Below are 9,080 nucleotides of genomic sequence, written 5' to 3' on the forward strand. Positions count from 1 at the left end.
TCTACCTCCCACCAAAGAGGCCTCACTCAAGAGACCTCTCCTATTCACTCCCCCCCTCACCTCCACACCCTGCTGCCATTGTGACTGCTACTTACCCCTGCCCAAGATGAAGGCTTCCTTTCATTCACTCTTCTGGAGACTCTTTTGTGTTCCCAACATGCCTATTCCAACCCCAATCACTTGAACTTAGCCTCAGAGAGGGGAATGTCTACCTGGAAGGGGACTTGGCCCTGTCCATCTTTCCCCTTTCTCAAAACCCTGACTCCCCCCCCCCAAAAAAAAAGTTTGAATTTTTTAAGAGACTGGAAAAAAAAAAGGACAAAAGAACTGCCAACACTGTGAGGGGCCAATCCCCAAAGGCCCCAATAAAATCTGGTGGCAAAAAAACAAAACAAAAACTATTCTTTTTTTCCAGTTCTACTTTATATATGAAAATGTTTCTCTTAATTTGTATTGTTAAGTTCAGAATTTTTTAAAAATATCCCAAAAGTTGGAAGGGATATCTGGAAAATTATCCAAGAGTCAAAGACCTGAAAAGACTTTGACTAACTGGATTGACTTTGGGAAATTGTACAATGTTTCAAATAACCCCAAATTTTCCCCTGAAACAAAAGCTCATTTTTATAACTCCACTAGTCTTCCAGTAATGGGGAAATACTATGAAATATTAAATACCACAGTCTCTGAAGCATTACAGCTACAGGTCAACCCAAGGTCAATAGAGACATGTGGTAGTCATCAGAGAATGGAATTGCTAGAAAGTGAAGTGAACTATCCCACAAATAGGCAATGACTGATGAACAGCTCACATGCTCTTTTGATCTCATTGAAGTCCTCCTGCATATTGAGCCTCTTCCCCCCCTCCTACCCCTACCCCAGCACACACACACTCCTAGAAGGATTTTTTGGAAGACATGGATAAGAGTCACAATAGATGAGAAGGCACAGATGATTTGTGGTAAACAGAAGAGCCCCCAAACAAAAGTTTTACCCCTGGAGGGTTTATCTATGATGACAAGATCACAGATCCACTAAATCTAAAGAAACACTTTAGCTATTCTCCCTGCTATCAATTTAGACCACTAATTTCACTAACTACAATGAAGAGATTTACTTCTACAAAGATATCTTTTATTCTGGTCTATTCCAAATTCCAAATTAGTCTAAAATTCAAATTCAGATTAGGAATCTGAAATCAGTAGGGAGGTCTTTTTATACTAGGATACCTACTCATTGACTTGTGATTTGTTTGGGGTTAGGAGCTGAAAACAAAACTAAAATGTGAACTTCAAAGTTGTTAAGACAGAACAGTTTCCTATATGCTAAAAGGAGATAATAATCCTTTGCTCAAGCTACAATATCAGGAAAAGAAATTTGGTGAAACCACTTTTGAGGAGCCTAAGCATCATGAATTATGTCTTAAGGTAATTTTTAAAACTAAATTTACTAAGGCAAATTTCAAAGAGGATGAGGAACAAACAGAAAAAAATGGAATGAAATACATACAAAAAGAAGAAATGTAGACTTTTAGCCCAGAATTATCTGCTAGGTAAGACTGAAACTCATTTTTAGAATTTCATCATTTTTCCTGATTCCTTTTTTATTGGAGGGAGGGGGGATCCAATAGACACTTTTCAATAAAAATGCAAACAACCCTTCCTAAAAAGTATGTTCCCTAAATATAGTTAAGCAAAATTGTCCAGATGCTTGATTATATATATCAGTGATAGTATACCTTTTATTCTCCAATTTTTAAATTGATTATTGACAGAAAGAAATGTTTGCTTTACTCTAGCTTTTTGTAGAGAAGATGAAAATTAAAATTTTTTTACATGATACTTATTTTACATTAATCATTTTCTAATACTACCTCTATTTTGAACCCACCTTTGCAACAAAGGAAAATAGTTGAGTAAAATCAACTAATCTAGCCACCATGTCTGACAGTACATGCAACAGTTCATTCCTTTCTCTGGCAGGTTTTCCTTTCAAAATCTGCATATACTGACTTTCAGGGAAAAGAAAGTAATGGTTACCTCTGTAACTTACCTACCTCCTGAGTCAGTATCAGCCCACATCTACTGGTTTTATCTTCCAAAAGATTCTCTGTGTCTCTGACTCTACTCTCTCTCTCTCTCTCTCTCTCTCTCTCTCTGACTCTCTCTCTCTCTCTTTCTCCCCTGTCTCTCTCTCTCTGTCTCTGTCTCCGTATCCCTCTCTCTCTTCATCTCTGTCTCTGATTCTCTAGCCCTGTCTCTCTTCTCTCTCTCTCTCCTCTCCTCTCCTCTCTCTCTCTCTCTCTCTCTCTCTCTCTCTCTCTCTCTCTCTCTCTCTCTCTCCTCTATCTGTCTCTCCTCTCTCTCCTCTTCTCTTTCTCTCTCTCTGTCTCTTTCTTCTCTCTCCTCTCTCATAAACTTTCATCTCTAATATGTCATTCTAAATCCTCAGCTAGTTTGCACTGTCCAAATCCAAATTAGGATTTACAAATTCTCATTTTTTTAGATCTCCTCCTTTCAAGATTATCCTCCCTCCTTTGCAATCATCTCACACTTATTCAGATAATTATAATTGTCACAGATATAATAGTTTTAAAAATTTAAAACAAATAACAAGAACCCCAAAACACTATTTAAAGAGATCATACTAAACACACAGGTTACTCCGTATGCCACAGTAAGGGGGGTGTCAGATAGTTTGCAAGGCAAGAAATTCAGTGAACCTACTTTGAGAGGTTCTTCTCTGTTGAGATGGATGAAAATGAAAAGTTGGTCTTGTGTCCCAGAGGAGTGCTAGTGGCAGTGGAGGGACCCAGCTGTCTCACCCTTTTCTTGTCCATTTGGTACCAGTTTGGTTAGTACTCTGCATTGCATTGCTCCAGCACCTGGGAACTTGTAGAAATTTCCAACTTCTGGAAATCATGGGAACAACAACTTCTTAGTCAGTACTGGATTCCATCCTAGAAAATCTCAGGATGAGGAGCCTAGTTAGGGTTCTGTTCCTGGCTCCAAGATCTAGTTTTTGCTTTGTTCTATTTGGTTGATTTTTAATCATTATTCTTTTCTGGGGTCTTCAAGGTCAAAGTCTTCCTCTTGCCCAGCTGGGAGATAGGGAATAGCAGTGACTGTCACTCTCCCCAAACCAGTGAGAAATACATGTTCCAGAAAAAAATACTTGTGCTATCAGTCATATTCTCCTCAGCCTTAGGAAGGGAAAGAGGCTCTTCCTTCCAATTTGAGATATGTGTAGCAAAATGGACTTGAGTTTTTTTTTTTTAATTTATTTTTATTAAAGATATTATTTGAGTTTTACAATTTCCCCCCCCAAAATTACATCCACCACCCCCCCCCCCACGGAAAACAATCTGTCGGTCTTTACTTTGTTTCCATGTTGTACCTTGATCCAAATTGAGTGTGATGACAGAGAAATCACATCCTTAAAGAAGAGACAAGAAATCTAAGAGGTAACAAGATCAGACAATAAGATATCTGCTTTTTTCTAAATTAAAGGGAATAGTCCTTGAACTTTATTCAAACTCCACATCTCCTTATCTGGATACAGATGGCACTCTCCTTTGCAGACAGCCCAAAATTGTTCCCAATTGTTGCACTGATGGAATGAGTGAGTCCTTCAAGGTTGATCATCACCCCCATGTTGCTGTTAGGATATACAGTGTTTTTCTGGTTCTGCTCATCTCACTCAGCATCAGTTCATGCAAATCCATCCAGGCCTCCCTTGAAATCCCATCCCGCCTGGTTTCTAATAGAACACTAGTGTTCCATGACATACATATATCACAGTTTGCTAAGCCATTCTCAGATTGAAGGACATTTACTTGATTTCCAATTCTTTGCCACCACAAACAGGGCTGCTATAAATATTTTTGTACAAGTGATGTTTTTACCCTTTTTCATCATCTCTTCAGGATATAGACCCAGTAGTGGTATTGCTGGGTCAAAGGGTATGAACATTTTTGTTGCCCTTTGGGCTTTGGGCATAGTTCCAAATAGCTTTCCAGAAAGATTGGATGAGTTCACAGCTCCACCAACAGTGTAATAGTGTCCCAGATTTCTGACAACTCTTCCAACAATGATCATTATCATTTCTGGCCATATTGGCCAATCTGAGAAGTGTGAGGTGGTACCTCAGAGAAGCTTTAATTTGCATTTCTCTAATAATTAATGATTTAGAGCATTTTTTTCATATGGCTATGGATTGCTTTGATCTCATCTGTAAATTGTCTTTGCATATCCTTTGACCATTTGTCAATTGGGGAATGGCTTTTTGTTTTAAAAATATGACTCAGTTCTCTGTATATTTTAGAAATGAGTCCTTTGTCAGAATCATTAGTTGTAAAGATTGTTTCCCAATTTATTACATTTCTTTTGATCTTGGTTACAGTAGTTTTGTCTGTGCAAAAGCTTTTTAATTTAATGTAATTGAAATCATCTAATTGGTTTTTGGTGATATTCTCCAACTCTTCCTTAGTCATAAACTGCTTCCCTTTCCATAGATCTGACAGGTAAACTAGTCCTTGATCTTCTAATTTGCTTATAGTATTTTTTTTATATCTAAATCCTGTAACTATTTGGATCTTATCTTGGTAAAGGGTGTGAGGTGTTGGTCTAATCTAAGTTTCTTCCATACTAACTTCCAATTATCCCAGCAATTTTTATCAAAGAGGGAGTTTTTATCCCAATGGCCAGAGTCTTTGGGTTTATCAAACAGCAGATTACTATAATCATCTCCTGCTTTTACACCTAGTCTATTCCACTGGTCCACCACTCTATTTCTTAGCCAATACCAAACAGTTTTGATGACTGATGCTTTATAATATAATTTTAGATCAGGTGGGGCTAAACCATCTTCTTTTGCACTTTTTTTCATTAAGCTCCTGGCAATTCTTGACTTTTTATTTCTCCATATGAATTTACTTACAATTTTTTTAAATTTATTTTTTATTCTCATTTTGTACAATTTTTTTTACATTAATAAAATATTCTTGTTTACAAGTAAAAAAAACCCCTCCCCCCCTTGAATATAGATAGACTTGCTTGGGCAAAAAAAGTAAAGGGGAGAGAAAATAAATTAAAATAAAAAAAATAATAGTAATAATTGTAGGTATGGCCAGGTGGCACAATGGACAAAGCACCAGCCCTGGAGCCACGAGGACCCGAGTCCATATCCAGCCTCTTAAACCCAACAATCACCCAGCCATGTGACATGCAAGCTACCTGATCCCCACTGCCCTGCAAAAACCAAAAAAGAAGAAAAAAAAAAGGCCCAAAATAAAATAAAATAGTAATAATAGTAGGGGTGGCTGGGTGGCAGACAGAGCATTGGCCCTTGAGCCAGGAGCACCTGGGTCGAAATCTGGCCCCAGACACCCAAAGATTACCCTGCTATGTGACCTCAGGCAGGGCACCTAGCCCCACTTGCCCTGCACCCTCCCTCAAATAATAATAACAAAAAATGTGCTTCAGTCTTTGTTCCAACACCAACAACTCTGTCATGGGTGGATCACATTCTTTATGATAAGTCCATCACAAAAGTTACTTCCATATTTTCCCACCATTGCCATTGCTGATCGCAACTCCCTCCTTTCTTATTTCTCCACTACCATGTACTATATTTTCTCTCTCCTTTCACTCTGACTCTGCTGTAGGGTCATTGACTGGCTCAGCATACAGATTCCTGGTCCTGGGGCCAAGAAGCCCTGAGCCCCCATACCACCCCTTAGGCCCATAATCCACCTGGCCCTATGGTCCTGGGCAGGCCTTCCAATCCCAGCCCCTTGCAAGAAGTAAAAAAGAAAATATGTTATATCTGACCACTCTCCCCCCATAGTCCATCCTCTCCTCCTTCATTCACACACCCCCCTTCCTGCTGTCCCCTCCTCCTTCTTACTCCAAATGTCTATACTGTATTGAGTATATATGCTGTTTCCTCTCCTAGCCATCTCTGATGAGAGCAAAGGTTCCCTCATTCCCCCTTGCTTCCCCCCTTCCATATCATTGCAATAGCTCATTGTAATAAAAAAAAAATCTTATTATGTGAAATATCTTGGACTATTCCCCCTCTCCTTTTTCTTTCTCCCATTCTATTTCCCTTTTTTTCTATTGACTCCATTTTTACACCATATTTTATCTTCGAATTCAGCTTTCTCCTGTGCTTCAACTATAAAAGCTCCCTCTACGTGCTCTATTAACTGAGAAGGTTCATATGAATATTATCAGTATCATTTTTCTATACATGCAGTTCATCCTTATTAAGTCCCTCATATTTCCCCCCTCTCCTCCAATCTCCATGCTTCACCTGAGTCCTGTATCTGAAGATCAAACCTTCTGTTCAGCTCTGGCCATTCCAAAAGGAACATTTGAAATTCCCCTGGTTCATTGAAAGTCCATCTTTTTCCCTGGAAGAGGACATTCAGCCTTGCTGGGTAGTTGATACTCGGTTGCATTCCAAGCTCTTTTGCCTTCCGGTATATTCTATTCCAAGCCCTATGAGCTTCCAATGTAGTTGCTGCTAAGTCCTGTGTGATCCTGACTGCAGCTCCACAATATCTGAACTATGTCCTTCTGGCTGCTTGTAATATTTTCTCCTTGACTTGGGAGTTCTGGAAATTGGCTATAATATTCCTAGGGGTTGGTTTTTTGGGATCTCTTTCTTGGTGGGATTGGTGGATTCTCTCCATTTCTATTTTGCCCTCTGCTTCTAGAATATCAGGGCAATTTTCCTGTAGTAATTCTTTGAAAATGATGTCAAGGCTCTTTTCCTGATCATGACTTTCAGATATTCCAATAATTTTTAAATTATCTTTCCTAAGTCTGTTTTCCATATCAGTTGTTTTTTCAATGAGATATTTCACATTTTCTTCTAATTTTTCATTCTTTTGGTTTTGAAGTATTGATTCCTGATTTCTGGTAAATTCATCAATCTCTTTGAATTCTATTCTTTGTCTGAAGGATTTGTTCTCCTCAGAGAGTTTTCTTATCTCTTTTTCCATCTGGCCAATTTTGATTTTAAAGCATTCTTCTCCTCCATAACTTTTTGAACTGTTTTATCCATTTGACCTAAGCTGGTTTTTAGCATACTATTTTCTTCAGCATTTTTTTGGATTTCCTTGACTAAGCTGCTGACTTCATATTCATGTTTTTCCTGCATCTCTCTCCTTTCTTTTCCCAGTTTTTCTTCCAACTCCCTCATTTGATTTTCAAAGTCTTTTTTGAGCTCTGTTATAGCCTGAGCCCAATTTCTGTTTTTCTTGGAGTCTTTAGATGCAGGAGCTTGTGCTTCCTCATCTTCAGACTGAGTATTTTGATCCTTCTTGGGCTCATTTGCAAAATGTTTCTCAATAGTCTTCCTTTTGTTTCTCTGCTTGCTCATTTTCCTAGCCTGGGCCTGGTTTTGGGGTGCTTCCTGAGCTTTTGGGACACTCCCACAAGGGTCTTAGTGTGTGAGGCTCTGTCCTCCCTCCTGGTCTGTGAATGACCATAAGTGGCCCCCTCTGCCATGGGGCCGAGGTGGGGGGGCTGCTGCTGTTCTATGGGGGGGCCTAGACTGCAATCAGGATCTGAATGTGGTCAGAGCCCCAGAGTCCTGTTCCAGAGACAGAGGACAGAAGAGCTCTGCAGTCTCTCTCTCTTCACTCACCTCCCTCAGCTCAATGGGCTCATGCCCTGGAGGCTCCTGCTTACCGGCTCCGCCTACTTCTGTTTCCTGGATCAGGGCTGGGGAAAGACCAAGCTGCTGGCTGTGTGCCCTGAGGGCTGGGCTCCATGTGCTTGCTCTGGCAGAGGTCCCCAGCTGTTCCCCCACTTTGTGCCCGGTGCTCCCCAGGGTGCAGCTCAGGAGACTCCCAGTGCCCTGGGGCTGCCTCTGGGAGGCTGAAGTTCTTTTGCTTTGGTGGACCACCCCTCTGGTGGGCCACCCCTCTGACCCTGGGGAGCAGAGCCTTTCTGCTCTTTTCCAGGTTACCTTGAGTAGGAGAACTGCCTCACTGGGTCCCTTTGTGGGTTCTGTCTCTCGAAAGTTTAGTTAGAGTCCTTAGCTTATGAGTTTTATCAGAGAGTTCCTTAGACTGGATCCCTTCATGTGGCCATCTTGGCTCCGCCCCTCCCCTTACAATTTTTTCTAACTCATTAAAGTACTTTTTTTGGAATTTTGATTGGTAGGGCACTAAACAGATAGTTTAGTTTTGGTAGAATCGTCATTGCTAAGCCATTCCTCAGTTGAAGGATATTTACTTGATTTCCAATTCTTTGCCACCACAAACAGGGCTGCTATGAATATTTTTGTACAAGTGATGTTTTTACCCTTTTTCATATTTGCCCAGTTATTTAAATCTGATTTAATTTGTGTGGGAAGTGTTTTATAATTGTTTTCATAAAGTTTCTGAGTCTGTCTTGGCAAATAGAGTCCCAGGTATTTTATATTGTCTGAGGTTACTTTGAATGGGATTTCTTTTTCTAGCTCTTCCTGCTGTATCTTGTTATACATATATAGAAAAGTAGAGGATTTATGAGGGTTTATTTTATAACCTGCAACTTTGCTAAAATTGCTTATTGTTTCCAGTAGTTTTTTGGATGATTTCTTGGGATTCTCTAAGTAGACCATCATGTATGTCATCTGCAAAGAGTGAGAGTTTTGTCTCTTCCTTCCCAATTCTAATTCTTTCAATTTCTTTTTCTTCTCTAATTGCTGAAGCTAACATTTCTAATACAATATTGAATAGTAGTGGTGATAATGGGCACCCTTATTCCACCCCTGATCTTATTGGGAATGCCTCTAGCCTCTCCTCATTGAATATAATGCTTGTTGATGGTTTCAGATAGATACTGCTAATTATTCTAAGGAACAGTCCATTTATTCCTACACTCTCTAGTGTTTTTAGTAGGAATGGATGCTGTATTTTGTCAAAAGCTTTTTCAGCATCTATTGATATGATCATATAATTTCTGATAAGTTTGTTGTTGATATAATTGAGTATACTAACAGTTTTCCTAATATTGAACCAACCCTGCATTCCTGGGATAAATCCTACTTGATCATAATGTATTATCCTAGGGATAACTTGTTGT

The sequence above is a fragment of the Macrotis lagotis genome, chromosome 1 (genome assembly GCF_037893015.1).
Source record: "Macrotis lagotis isolate mMagLag1 chromosome 1, bilby.v1.9.chrom.fasta, whole genome shotgun sequence".
Lineage (NCBI taxonomy): Eukaryota > Metazoa > Chordata > Mammalia > Peramelemorphia > Peramelidae > Macrotis > Macrotis lagotis.